We start from the raw sequence: 15,738 nt of genomic DNA on the forward strand, positions 1-15,738 counted from the left end.
TCGTCCTAAACTTTTGTAAATTAAATGATATCATGTGAGATATTCAGTGCCAACACACACACACACACACACACACACACACACACACACACACACCACGAAAGAAATCCAACTAAACTAACATAAGTGAGTGTTACTTATTAACTGATGCCACCTTGAATGCCAAACAGATACAAATGTACTCTTTGTTTCTGTCCATCCTTCTTACATTTATGATTTAGGACAACTGTACTGGTCCTTTATTTTATTTTGTTTCCCTCCACTGCTGCCCAAAAAAAGGGTCTGCTTTTTTGTACGTCTCTTATGACTCCTTTCTATCAAAATGTCATGACTTTTTTTAATGCATAGTTAGATGCTTGAAGTTTAATCACAAAATAGCCCAGGCCTTCTGGAAAACTCGATTCTTGATTTTCTTCCCATAGGTAAATCCTAGTGACTGCTGAGAAGGATGCTGTATCCTCTCTATCTGCTCTGTGTTTTAGAAGTTGAAGGAATGTTCCTGTTTTGAAATATCTTAAATCCTTCTAGTATATCCCTGAACACCTTAAAGAGAACCACATTATTTTAACAGTCTTTTTTATCTTCTGTAAAATGGAATGAACACAAAGAAAATGACATAAAAAGGGTAGAGAATGAAAGCAATGATTGTAGAATATAAAAGTGTTAAGCGTTTCCATAGAGATATAGGATTATGAGTGACACAGTAGTAGAATGCAAAAAGAGTAGGTAGACTTCATAAATGGCCTCCTCTCATCCCTCTTCCTGGAAAAAAAAAAAAGGGTTCCAGAAAGAAAACGATAAACGTGGTATAAAGAGCACTATACCAACCAGTGTATTATGGGTCCTTGGTGCTGGTCTTGGCTCTACTGCCAAATATTTACTTCAATTCGGGCCAAATTGCTTTATTTCACTGGCATGTTTTCTTTGACCTATAGAGTAGAATGGTTGGCTTTTGTAAGCCCTCAAGCCCATTTTAGTTCCATGATTCTGTAATGAAATTTTTATTTTTAAGAGACTATATAACCTTAATAAATCTCTATATATTCGCTATTGCAAACCATTAAATAAATCATGAAAAACAACAGTGGAAAAGTTACCTATAATGCTAACTAAATTAGACAAGAGTTCTCTAAAACAGTATGTAGTAAAAGTGGTAGGATAAACAAGTCAATTGGTAACTCTTTGAGTTTTTGTGTGTAAAATATTGTACAATTAAAATTAGTAGTTTTCAGCTGGTAATAGCTATGTGCAGTGTACAGCATGATTTCCTATGAATACTGTCCAAGGAAGAAAAAATAAAGGAGATCCTAAAGAAGTGATAAGTGATCGGCTAGCAGCTTTTCAAAAGCTATTGCATACTTCATTCTGTTTCAAGTTTTCTCTCTAGAAGCCAATCAAATGAGGACTATTTGGGAACACTGGCATTAGCTTACAAGACAAGGCATTTGCATCTTGAATTATTCTATTAGATTCTAACCTTGGCACAGAATAACCCTTTTGCTGAAATATTTATAATTGCCTAGTAACATGGGAAATAAACAATTTATTCCTATTATCTGTGTGCATGTTTTGATACAAAAAAAGCAAACTGTGAATGACTAGATACTAATAAGATCATAGACTGTCCCCAGCTTGTCATCATGGCTAGTAACAAATATTTGCATCAAGCCTTGGTTATCCAAGTATTCCTTGGGAAAAGTGGCTAAGTGGGGTTGAGTTCCCTAACCTTGCAGAATCATTTTTTTCTATTGTTCTTGTGATGGGTATGTAAGGTAATGCAGTCCAAAGCCGTCAGGCAATGCATGAGTAGAGTATTTGCTATTTGTGGAGCGGTGTTTCTAAAGCATCTAATTTGAGAGTGATTTAGTAAAAACAATCATCAAGAACTGGTGATGTTTTCCCTTTCGTTTTGCATAGAAGAATTTTAAGAGTATCCCTCCCACCAATCATTTATAAGAAAATGGGGAAAACAGTGTAACTTAACACTTGTAGTTTGAAAAATGAGATAAGAAACAAAATGTACATATATGTATTTGGTAAGCAGGGTAACTAAGCTTGAGGGAAGAAAATGGTTTCAACTAAATGCATGGATGCACATTATGAAATAGCCAAGTTTTTATGTTAACATTTATACCACCTGACAGAAAAACTCTCAAATTATTACACAAGAGTGCTAACACTAAGTGACTTTGATTAAAAAGACCATCTTTCCAGGGCACACGTGCATTGCCATGAACATTATCTGCAAACCTGAGCATAACATCAAAAGGAAAGGGCCTCATTGCAAGTCAGAACAGTTTTAATGTAATGAACTGATATTAAAAAAGATTCACATAGTATACCTCTCCCCATCTTTCAGCTGAAAAGCATTCATTAAGGAAAATCTATGCTAATGGTAGCAGCATAAACAGAATTCCAGATCAGGAAGAACACAATGACCACCCTGAAAAGCCCACTGGTTTCCTTAAGAGATTCACTGCCTTGCTCATCTCTGTGGCAGCCACCACCCGTCACAGCGCCCCCTAGCCCCTCCCTGGCACTGCTACAGTGCTGAGGGGTGTCAGAGATGAGCTTGCTCCTGGCTAGCTAGTAGCATTACTCCTGATAGTGAGCGGACCCTGGCTGCTTTGGAAAAGTTTCGAATCAGCTCCAGTTTGGAACTGACCTATTTTAGGTTGACTCTAAAAAGCTTTACCTATTTTAGCCTTGACTTCCGTTTTATTCCTTTGAGAAAAATATATCTTTGCATGATTGGAAAAAAAAACAAACAAAAAACAGTTCCAAATCTCTTAAGATAATAAAGAGCACTGGATCAGCTAAATACAAAAAAAAAAAAAAATCAAGAAAAACAGATTACATTTTTATTTTATTAGTACTATCCATAGAGAAGGGTGCTGTATCCTAAAACATAAGGGTTGGAAAAGTTCTTCACACTTTCCTGATACCAACAAGCCTTGAACAAGTCATCCTCTACTTCTGGGTCTTGACTTCCTCATTACAGAATATGGAATTAGGGCAAAATTATTGCTAAATCCCTTCTTGCTCTGAAAATAACCTATCAAGCAGTCATATTTTTATAACTTTTACTGATGATATTAGTGTTGTAGGAAATGTATAGGAAATTTGAAGGAAGGAAAGGAAGGTTTGCCTGAAATGTTCAGAAAATGCTAGATATAGTAGAAGTGGTTCTTGAAGATGGCTTTTAAGCCTTAGTGGTTAGGAGGTAAGACAATATATTAATAAGTTATGAAGACTTTTCACAGCACATTTATAAAGGTTATCCTCAAATGAAATTTGTAGACTCCTCTGTTTAAGTAAAATAAAGCAAGAGGGAATTAAAAAGAGGGATTAAAATGTTCCACGTATTTACCTTTCAAAATACCCAAACCTACATTTAAGAAATTGACCCAGGGGGATATATTAATGAATTTAATCACTTCGTGGCCAGACAGTTAAATAATCTATAGTTATTTAACTAATTTACGTAAGTCAGTAGATAAGATGTTCATAATTACATCTTGATAGAGTTCATAATTCTAAGTTTGGGGTTTTTTTCTTCCTCTGTCCCAGCCTATTTAAATATATTAATTCTTTCATGTTCCAAACTTTTGTGGTAAAAAAAAAAAAACCCTTCTCCCAACAATGAATGATATTTGAACAACTAGTTTTCCTGGAATGAGGGTAAGAGTAAATAAAATATTAAATTTTGGAGTGATTTTATTTTACAGTTAAAATTATAGTATGCCCTTTAATCTAGCTTTTATTCTGAATTAATTTTGACCCCTAAGTAAGAGATTATTCATAGGTGAAAGTCAACCATGTGACTTACAGTTATTACATTTAAATTTTCATAATTGTATTTCTGCAATAAATAGATGTATAGATGTGTAAAAATAAAATTGTGTGAAAATGTTTTAGACACACACACACCAGAAATTGGACACTCAAAGTGCTGCCCTCTTCAAATAGTCATCTTAAGCCAATGAGTGGGCATTGAGCAAAATATTGCTGTAAGGGCCTTTTGGAAATTATTTTCACAACCTGAGACATGTTCTTCCAACTATAGACTACTATCAGAGGCTGAGAACCTTTTTTTTTTTTTTTTTAGGATTATTTTTGTTTGAGAAACAAGGAGAATTTATTCAAAACCAAGTCTAAATACGTAAGTTGAGTATTTCAAACTGGAAAATGCCATCTACAATCGTGATGCTAACTAAGGTAGTAAGACTGACTTTCCTGTGTGACTAATGGGAGAGATGACCAAATACCCAATTAGTTGGAGCCAAGTGCAAAGGCTGTATTTATAAATGGCAGACCTGGGAGATAATAGTCAGTTGGGTGGGACCCAAGGTGCAGAATATACTGTTGAGCCAGTTTCTAACTGCACTGCTCAGAATGTTTTTCTCTTTCAACATATATGTGCAGGGAAAATAATTGCCATTAAGTGTTGCCATAAAGAAATGAGTATATGTATTTGAAAGAAGCAAATTAGTATGCATATTTCCAAATGAGTATTGTCCTTCAAATGAGCCATCTTGGTGCCCATACATCCACTTCACCAATACTACTGTTTTTGGTCAAAACTACTTTTGAAACTTGTCTTTTAGAATTGTCTTCTAAATATGTTCATGAATCACACAAGAAAGCTGGTCACATTATTACATCACCCAGGCTCTTATAATCTATCTTTTCTTCTTTTTCTTCCTCTTCTTTTTCTTTCTCTTCTTTACCTAAAACAAGCTACAATAGATCACCTTTCTGTTCACCAGTATTGGCAGTGAATGATATTACAGAGCTTCTCAATACACAATAATTTGACCTCATTACAGATTTGTAAATGGGATGTCCATCAGGAACATAATTTTAAAGAAAAGAATGGCCACACAATTTGAATAAATACAGACTCTTGAGGTGATGCCCCTGAATGAAAAGACTTATTTGAAAATGTAAGTTTGGGTTTGTTTGTTAGAGTGATCTCATTATTTTATATTCAAACCTCATACATTTTATATAATTTTGGTACCCCAAATTAGGGAATAAATATTGTTGCATGAATGGTATCTGCCAGTAGAATTGCTTGTAGCATCTTAGAAGGAAGTAACTAAGTTATAAAAAGGGTATTCAATGAGTGTTTTAAAAGCATTGGATATATTTTACTAGGCTAAGATATGAATTTTTAATTCACACATACATTCTCTTAGAAAGACAAAGATTAGATGCTCAGGGAATAAACCTCATATGAAAACACTAGCATTTCAAAAATGTTTATCATATATCATATGTGAGATGTGTGTGGGGGGTGCGGGGGGAGAGGAAGGGGAAAATGAAAACAATCCTTGAAATGTTCTAAATCCATGAGGTATAGAAGGTAATTAAATGACTCACAAAATAAAATGTAACTTCCTGGTACACAATAATTGGAAAAGAAAAAACTCTCTTCACACCCCCAAGGAAAACAGGCAAGAGCATCTTTAGTTTTCACTTTCCTTCAAATTTAGGAATGCTTGTGTTTCAATTTGATGATTTGCTGGGGAAACAAATAGAAACTATTACTTTTTTCATTAGCTGAAGAATGAGCATTTTTGTTACTTTGCAAAATAAGGGTTGCAATAAAACAGTCATGCTTAGACCCTTCATGTGTGTTTGGGCCCTTAATTCTTTCTCTGCTTTGCATGTCTGGAACTCACATGATATCAAGTGTATCCTAATTTCCAATAAATTAATACATTACATAATCTTCTTACAAGCAGATTAGGTTTTTATTTTTTTTGGTTGTTTTTTTTTCATATTAAAATCAGCCAACAAAACAACTGAGAGGAACATCTTAGGACATTTTCATTTTTGTAGAATCATTTAAATCAACCCAGTTCCCCTTTGCAAGCATGGATATATCAAACAATTCATACCCCATTTCGATTTTTAACATGGAAGTACCATGTATTTTGGCTCTCTCAAGTAATAGAGCCAGGATCATTTTATAATTGAAACATGTGAGAAATATTTGACACTTGTAATCAAGGCTTCAGAGATGCCTGTGTGCATTGTTTTAAATACTTTCTGCATCTGTGATCATTTCTACTTCTCTTTAAGCATGAAGCTTTCCTACCCATCATTCCCTCTCTCAAAACACAAAAACATGCACACGCGCGTACACACACACACACACACACACACACACACACTACATTCCCAAACTAAATAAGATGATCAATTAAGCAAAATAGTTGTTCAATTAAATTAAAATTTCAATGAGAATCTTAAATTGATCATTATATTTATTTCAAGATATTCCTCCCTATTTGAAAGCATCAGGTCATTTCAGTCAATTAGAATGATCAGTGAAAGAGAAGGAAAAAATGACCCAGATGCTATCTAGTAAAGGCAGGATTTTGCTGGTTTTCCAGTAATATAGTTCCTAAACACCTCCCAAGCCCTGTTGATATAAATGGGACCATTGATTTCTTTGGGGATTTTTTTTTTCTTGTAGTGAGGAAGTAGGCAACAAAAGGAGACCTGTATGTTACCTGAAACATTCTTAATTATTCTGAAATGGGCACCTTGTTTACACACCTCACTGAGCATTTTCTTCATTATTTCATTTAGCAGTTCCTGTGACTTTAATTCTCGATACAACATTTTAAGGTAAATCTGCAAACTTCACAGATGCACAAATATCATCGCAGCGTACCAAACAACAAGGTTATCTGAACCAAATATGGAATTCATAGCTATGTATTCTTTTTTAAATGACATTTGCAAATAGTTAGACTGCACATCTGTGGTTTGCTCCAAATAAATACAAGATTAAAGCATTACCTTTTTAAACTTGCCGATTCTCCTTTCTGTAAGCTTTGGCTCTGGCAAGCCTCAGTTTTTCTTGTTACAGCCCTTTATCACACGTCCCCAAGTGAGGAGGAATGCTTTGCAAGCTTTTTGGCAAGACGTGTTGTTAAAGCTAAGCTATTTATCTGATAAACATGTTCACTATAACTCAGCGTTTTTTATTTTTATCTTTTGTTTTAAATAACTGACAGAATTCTAAACTATAAAAGGAAAAGAAAAAAAAAGAATTCAGGGTAATGATTATCTTCACATAAGTATTCACCATAATATCATTCAAATAACAAATTTCCTTCCTCTTGCCTTAAAATTGATTTAGCTAACATTTTCATGTGATTAACTATCATATAATTTTTAAAATGTTGTTTACAAAGGGCTTGCTGGGGTGTGGAAAATTCTAATAACGTACTTTGGGACAGAAGTTCAGAATACCAAATTATGTAAAATTTATAATAAAAATTGTTATAAAAAGCAAAATCCTAGAAAAAAAGACTGGAAGGAAATATTGTAAAGTATTTCCAGTAATTGCCTTATGGCTGTTAGGATTGCAGATTATTTATTTTCTTATTATACATTTTTCCTGATTTTCAGATCTTTCACAATGGGCTAAATAAAGAAAAATAGTTGCAAAGATGTTTTTCTTTGAACAAAAAGGACTCTGAAAACTTTCAAAATGTTACTTCTGTGGTATAAGGCAAAAAAGACATAAGTGCTTTTTAAAGACATAAAATCTTTTAAAAATTATTCTTAACAGATTCAAACAATGATTTAAGTACAGACTAGATAATTTGTGTGATTTATAGTCTCTGAGAGTAAATTCCCAAATATAAGGGAAATTTTATTGACCAAATACTACCTAGAAGGGAGTATACTGATACTTATAAATTCTTCCTTTGACAATAATATGTGGTAGTTCTTTTTCTTTCATGTGGATTTTTAGGGCACTATTTAACAAAAAAATTTTTTTATCCTTGTTACAAATTTTAAAAATTACATATATCTAAAGGTAATTTTAATATTACCACAGTACTTTTCAGGCATATATATTTTTAAATTCCTCAGTGACTGGCAGAATTCTCCCTTCTCCAAACTATATTCTACACCTTTCTAATTTTGAGATGTCATCCATAGATTTGGTAAACAAATAGTTTAAGGACTTTGGTCTCAAGTAGAGATAATAGTATTTTGGGTTTTAATATGATTAGCAACCCTTTTAACATGATTAGTAATCCTTTTGATATTTTAGAACAAATCAAGATTTTATATCAATTTAATTTTTTACAGAAAAAAAACCTGTTGTATAAATTGTTCTCATACATGCTTCTGAATTCTTTTACATAGATTAAAATGGGATTTTTAAAGCATATTCAGTATTCATTATGGTCTTTATAGGTAATCGTAATAACTAAAAATGCTTTTCCCAAACTGTATGCAGAGTACAGATGAAATATTGGTGGACAAAAGGCAAGTAAAAATGGTCTGGAATTCCGCCGTGCATCTGTCCTCAGTAATTTAAAAATACTAATTTTGTTCCATTGAATGGTGAGGAAATATTTCTTTTTCCTTCTTTGCCTAAAGGTCATCTATAATTGAGGACAACTTAGCAAGTGTCCAGAGGCTGAGTGGGGCTTTGATCTAGGTGTCTAGCCTTTCTCAGTGCAAATCTTGCTGGGGAGAATGGTGGGAGTCACATCAGTGAACTGGCTGCCTTACTGAAGGTTATCAGGACCCCCCCCTTCCCTCTCCCCTGCCGCCTCCCGCCCCGCACTCTGTGAGCACTTCTGTCTTTCTGAGGCAGGTTGGTTTTGTCTTGCAGAAGCTATCTTCAGGTATAATACTAACCTTAAACCTGTTCATCTTACTCATTCTCAATTACCCTGATTTTACTCTGAGATTCTTGGTATGTGTTTTTATCTCTGAACACCTTTATCAAATCATTTAAATATATATATCACGCATGTTATTTGATTCTGGATAAGCAGAATATTTTCATTCTCAAAAACAGAATTAGATTACCATTTGTTATATAAACCCCTTCATATAATGCTTTTCATTCAAGCATTGTAGGGCAATAACACTGATACTGTGAATTTTCTTTTGAAACAAAAATGCTCCAAATTTGAATATATTCTGGAAATGTGAAACAATTACATATAGAACCTAGGTACATTTATGGAATTCTTTGGAAACATTTTTATTATGTTTTTACTCATATAAAAATTAATAAAAACAGGAAAAAAGATTAAAATCATTCTAAATAGCCTTCTACCAATTATTTAGACTGCCTTGTTCAATTTGAAAACTTGGCAGTTATTTTATCAAACTTCGTATAAATCATTGTCAGAGTCCTGTTGAACAGTCATTCTGAATTACACTATAACCAATTATTTTTATAATAAAATATTTCATCAATTATAAAATTCATTTGTCTTTTATCCCATTTAGATAAAAGTAAGTCAGCTATTTCCTAAAACAGGGCTTCTTGTAAGTACTTTTGCATGGCCAATTTATATTCACATAATTTTATACTTTTTTTAATCAAACAAAAATATTTTTCATTGAAGCAATAATACTTTTGATTTCAATCCCCATGCTATTTAATCAAATAAACATTTACATTTACAAAATCACTTTAAGTACTGTTCTAAACTTAAAGAAGTCATGATGATAGCTATATGTTTGTTTCCTAGTAACGTCTTCAAGTTATAGGGCAAATTCTTTCAGAGAAGAATAAATCTTTGTGACAAATGGTTATAGATTCTTTAATTTCTTCCTTCGGTGATTCAATCTTCTTGAGGACTTTTGTATAGATACACTAAATATTGCATTTTAAATGACTATAGAATTTTTGTGGTGCAACATGAATGCTTACTATTGCATACCAAAGTAAAATATATAGTTTTTATTTTACATATCTTTATTTTGGAACAATTCCATTTCATTTAACATAATTCTACAGTGTGTTTTAATAATAACAAACCTCTAATTGCCCATATGTCTGTACTATGTTTGTGGTTAAGATAAAAATACACTTTGAATGTATGTTGAATGGATTTAGTTTATAGATTTATAATTTCTGCAGTATTTATTGCCAATTTGAATATTTTTGTATTGTATCTTGTGGTAGCATCACAAAACATCAAAAGAAGTTTATTACCTTCAGTTAGTTATATAAAAGCTGAGCTCAGGGTAAACAGTAAATAAATACATTTATAAATGACTCTTTGTACATTGTTATATCTGTACCTAATTTTTGTTCTTAACATTTTGAATAATAAATTGTTTTAATGTTAAAACTCTATCATCATAAAAACATCTATTTCCTTTTTTTAGTCATACCAGGACTGTTTTCTTGAGCACCCTGTCTTAAAATTGCTATCAAATAACATTAAGTTTAATAATTGAAAATAAGTTTTTACTTGGAAAAATCTATATTTTTCTATTCTCTAATAAAACATTATTTTATTTTTATGGCACGATTATTAATCACCCTTGCCCATGTAGCCTGATCACATATTATATCATATAGTCTTAACAGTTACTTTTCCGAAAACATTCAATTCGACTGCAAACAAATAGAAAAAGCTTTTGTATGTGATACTTTATTCCCAAGAAAAGTAATTCTTGGTTTTGATGAATGTCATTTATAAAGCAAGACATAGTTATTTTTCCAAACGTGTGATCAGTAAGTGTTCATTTTCATATCATTGTTAGTAACAGAAGCAATCTCATTTAGGAGCAAGGCCATTTTAATGTTAGTGTATCCTCGTATAAAAAGAAGCTTGTCACACTGCTCTCTAATAGTGAAGGATTTCAGTTCCCCTTTATGCAGGCATTCGCACCTAGTATTTTCCAATTCTGTAATGCAAACATTCAAGGAGAGGTTAAATACAATGTTGGCTTTGCAATATGTATACAGAAGAGCTGCACGCATTTTGCACAGGCTTCGTTGAATTTAACCCTGGGTCAACAGACATGTTTAAACGTGGCCTTGAACATAAATGGTGCCTACCGAAAGCAAGTAAATGAGCGTGAAGTTTTTATAAAATGTCACAATTGATATATGAACAAGATCTCAGAGGGGGGAAAAAAAGGTGGGAGAAGATATTCCAAAATCACTTGGTTGCACATATATATTTCATCATTTTAATTTGGTTACTATACCGAATCACAAATAGCCAAACTGGAGATACAATTTTCCATGACCGTTTTCTTCTCTGCATTCCTGATATGTTCTCTCACTTTCCAACTCTTCTATTTCCAGGCAGTTGTACCATATGAAACTGACAGCAATTGTTCTGATTCATGGTTTAGGAGGAGTAGCTGATTAATCCCATGTCAGCAGTCTTGACCCTATGTGGAAAATAGAACCTTAGACGGCCCACTCAACAATATATCAGGGTGCAGAGTTGTGTGGCTTGCCTTGCTCTTAAATGTAATGAAAGTTTAGGGCAATGCTGAACAATGATTTGCTGCCCTTCTCCACCCCACCCCCCACCCCTTTTAACCTAAAGAACATTCTAGTATGGGATAGGAGTGTAATGGGTAGAGGGGGTGAGCAATTAAAATTTTCTGGGACAAAAATCTCATGTTTCCAAATATTTCAATTGTGTCTTCCACGAAATGCTTAAAAACATTTTTTTTTCCTTAAACATAATTACTGATTTAAAAAAGATACCTGGTTGTATGGGTTTATTTTAAACTTTTACATTTTCAACCTTGGCATTTTCCCCTCTTTAATGACTACACAATGTTCTCCCACCTTTTATGCAGAGATCTAATTGTCCTTATTATAAAATAATTGCAAATAACTCCAAATTCCAGAATCACATGTAATACGACACGCTCAATTTTAAAGAAACGTGTATGTGTTATATTTTTAAAACATAAAAGACAAGCTTTGAGGAAACCAGTTAGTTCTTAAGATGGCATTTTTCTTTTTTCACAAAAGCCCTAAACTGGGCATGTATTTCTACTATGAATTGGGATAAAATCATAGTAGTACTCTGTATTATGTTCTCCAAACTTATAATTAAAATGAAGGGATAAAGTGGAATTCCACCTTTTTCAAAAAAGACACTGTGCGTAAAGGCACTAATGTGTGAATTTTATTTACAAGTATAAAGCCGATAGAAATGGCAAAGCAACTTGAAAATCTGTCAAATAATGCTAAGTCTTAAAAGCACAGTGTGCCGTAAATGGTGGTCACGGAGTACAAGTTGGATTTCAATATTAGAAGCTATGCACAACTTGTAAAAGAAAAGAAAGACAGACACACACACACACACACACACACACACACACACACTCACACACACACCCTAGCATAACTAGATAAAGCTGAAATGTGCTGAAGTCTCCTCGTGCAAACTGCATAATAGCACTTCCAATGGCCCTTTTCTGTCACCCACCGTAACCATCAAGCCCCAATTGTGTGGTGTTCAGGTGCACGGTGTCAGAGCTCTTAGGGTTGGCTGCATAGAATTCCGAGGAAAGACACATGGGTACAATTTATCCTTGGACAATCATAAACAGCCCATTTTGGTACGTTTAGATCTTCCCTAAATAAATGTGAAACAGGTTGTGCAGGATTTTCTGAGGCATCCTCCTCAAGTGAAGGTTTTATTTTGACCGAATCCTTCCCTATGAACGTGCAGCCCTTTGATCACGTAGCATTTGCATTTCTGTATGGGGTCGGGTTTTATGTTCTTCTCATACATACTGTCTATTACATGTATCGTGTTGGCTTGTGCTAGCCTCCATTTAAACGCTAGGTACCCAGTATTGCCTTGTGAACAGAATCCATATGTATAAGCAGAAGACAATAGACCAGTACAATTTAAAATTCAAAATTAATAGGTCCTTTGAAGGGAACATAGTTTTAGTGTGGGGATTTTAAATATTATATGCCCAGCTATAAAATGCAATATTTTGGTTTTTAAATGGCACGTCTTTATATTAGCCCTGTCTTGTAAATTAAAAAAAACAGGAAAGAAAAAAAAGAACAAATGAAATGTTTCTCAAGGCTTTTCTTCAGAGCCAAGCACCCTGCACACGCTGTCAAGGTGGGGAGCATTAAAAAATAATAATAAAACGAACTGTAGATTGCATTATGTTTTCCCCAGAGTTCTTCAACATGAGGCTGTGGTTTAACAAAAAAAAAAACAAAACAAAAAAACATGTTTTTTGAGGGATCAGCAAGCACACTGCATTGTCTACGAAAATGGAAAGAATTTGTAAGTGCATATGTGTATATGTGTGAAATGATCTTTATCTCATCATTTTTTTTAAAGAAGGCGGCATATCTTTTTTTTTTTTTTCTACTGCATGAAGAAATTTTCTTTTATATCTCTTCAAAAAGCTGGTAGAAAACAGTTTTTCCCCGGGTTTTGAAGACATCTTTTCATAAAGAAATCACCAACCTTGTCTGTTTCACTTATCCATGTGTGGCTATTAAAACTGCCTGGATCTCAAAGGCATACAAACAGCTTGTCAATAAAGTAGTAAATTAAACAATGGACATTAAAAAAACAAAAAACCTTCCACTGAATTTCCTCATTAGCAGCCAACAATTTTTGGTGCTTTCAGGCTTAGAGCTTTAATATTTGGTAAACTTTAAATAAGAGAGGTCTTGGGTTTATCAAAAAGTATATTATAACAGACAGTGAGTGAAGCCCTTCATTTTATCATTTTTAAGAAAAAATATTTCAATTTAATATAGTTTTCCTTAAAAGACCAACAGCTTTATTTACTAGGTTTCCCATAGCACATTCTTTGGAAAAAAATATGATTTAAGTTTGCATTTTGAAGCATTGTGATAGCATTCATCAAAAACAAAAGCTAAGCAGAATACAAATTACATATCTCTCAATCAGAGAGTTTGGGCTCCAATGTCAAGAATATATTATTGGAGGAAAGCCTTTTTGTGTCTTCACTAATCGGATGGGTCTTTCTGCTTTTCCTCACCTACTGAGCGAGGCAGCTTGTAGTATCTATGAAGAAGCTTGATGTTTCTTAGATAATATGGTTTGGAAGATGCTGTTTGCAAGCTTAGTGGCTTCTATGTTTGTGTTCATAAGCAAGAGAATATAATTCATTTCTGCATATCTGCTAGACTGGACAAATCAAGGTGACAATCCGTGGTTAGCTCTGTCAGGCCCTTTGTCCTACTGCTGCTGTGAATGGAAGTACAATGGAAGCAAAGTGGAATATATAACAGCCCAGCTGCATTGTTGTGACAGCCCAGTCCCACCATTGCAATGTGTCAGCTCATGTTTGTGTACCGATAGCCAATCCATAAAATGACAATGCAAATTGTGTGAAAAGTCTTCCATAAGATAACAAATCATGTTGGGGGTTGAGGTGTGGGAGGGGAGGAAAAGGAGAGGTTGGACACATGTCTTAGAAAAATAATGACCCATAAAAGGTTATATTTTTGGTACAGTGATTACATTCAAATGCAGGGCCCTCATCCCAATTCTGGCATGTGTCTCAAAGACGCAGGTAGGCGCTTACACTTAAATCTATCATAGCATTTCTGTGTGCAAGGTTCTGCATTAATGTTACTTTTAGGGCTGTTTATATTTCATTTACGCATGCAATTAATCATCTTTACTGTGTTGATGCTACTGGCGTCAGCAGTGTGACTTAATTAAATTTGAAATTATAGTACAGTAAATATAGGCTTCCAACTAGCCAGTCCAAATTAAATGCTGTGGTCTATTTCTTACCCATGGTGTTTTCCAATTTAAGTGTTCATTTGAAAGGTTACATTTCAGACTGAAATCAGGTTTCTTTTTTTTTTCTTCTTCTTTTAACTTAACTGTTGCTAAACTAGAATGGCTTTCTTTTCAATGAGCACTTTATTCCTATCTATAATATTATGTCTGTTCTCAGTATATAAATACAATGGTACCTGTATTTCTTACCTTACCTGTAATATTTATCTGATTAGATACCTAATGTTCTTTAAGGAAGGTTTTTAGCCCCTGAACACGTTTCCTTCTGATATATCAGCCCTGAGCTGCTTTACAAAGGTCTCGCCTCCATTTTGTTTCAGGCTGGTAATCAAACAATTAGCCCACGAAATGGAGGTTCTCCACTCTGCTCTACATACGGACTTTCAGATGGGTGGTTTTACCTGTTCGGAAGCTCAAGCATAACAGTTTACAGTTGATCTTATTCAACTGGCCTCTGAAGAACGTTCTTTTGATGTCAGATAAATGACTCTTGCTTAGGAGAAAACTTAGGGGCTTGAGACCTTTAGGGTGACAGCATTGGAGAGGTATTCTCTGTGCAAGGTCTGCGTGTCTGTGCTCTTCTCACCTGCTAGAGTGAGCATCTGAACCATTATTTAGAAATTCCAATGGTAAAATACAAAGCCCTAAAAGAGGGCTAACTTAATTTCTTTAAACGTTTATATTTGATGTATTACAGTCTTCTTCAAACAGTTCATAATATGTCTAGCAAGGTATCTGACCAGAAATGCAGTCACACTCCGATCATATATACAATACAGTATCTTAATACTAGAAAATGTGTCATCCGTAGAGTGCAGCAGCACAGGACTTGTGTGGAAAAAGCACAAGCTCTTTTTTTTTTTTTTTAATGCAATGCTGCCTTGTCTGCACTTTTTGAAATTGCATATTTATCAGGCCATGAATTATTTATGAGATTGGAAAAGTGGGGGTGGGGGAGTGCTGAGGATGAGGAAGAAGAGCACACACACACACAAAATGTATGCTTGAAATCCTTGGGATAGGAGGTGCTTTTCACGTGCATGCTAGCAGTTCTACTCAAGGGTTGCTGGGGGGTTTTTGTTTTGTTTTGTTTTGTTTTAATTTTTTTCTGCCTGTCGTATTTAGATTCAGTGTTGTGTATTTTGATATTTAAAAATTG

The 15,738-nt window shown here is 34.0% G+C and overlaps 1 long non-coding RNA gene across 2 annotated transcripts in view; it reads right to left on the reverse strand.

Annotated features, from left to right (window-relative positions):
* LOC109394852 (uncharacterized) overlaps positions 1–6,899 on the reverse strand; it is a 28,884-nt gene extending 21,985 nt beyond the window's left edge. For both annotated transcript variants that reach the window (XR_002126530.1, XR_002126529.1), the window contains exon 1: positions 6,817–6,899. This is a non-coding gene — a long non-coding RNA (uncharacterized LOC109394852). The remainder of the gene's footprint in view (positions 1–6,816) is intronic.
* Between the last annotated feature and the right edge of the window lie 8,839 nt (positions 6,900–15,738).

Source organism: Hipposideros armiger, unplaced genomic scaffold (assembly GCF_001890085.2).
Source record: "Hipposideros armiger isolate ML-2016 unplaced genomic scaffold, ASM189008v1 scaffold_441, whole genome shotgun sequence".
Lineage (NCBI taxonomy): Eukaryota > Metazoa > Chordata > Mammalia > Chiroptera > Hipposideridae > Hipposideros > Hipposideros armiger.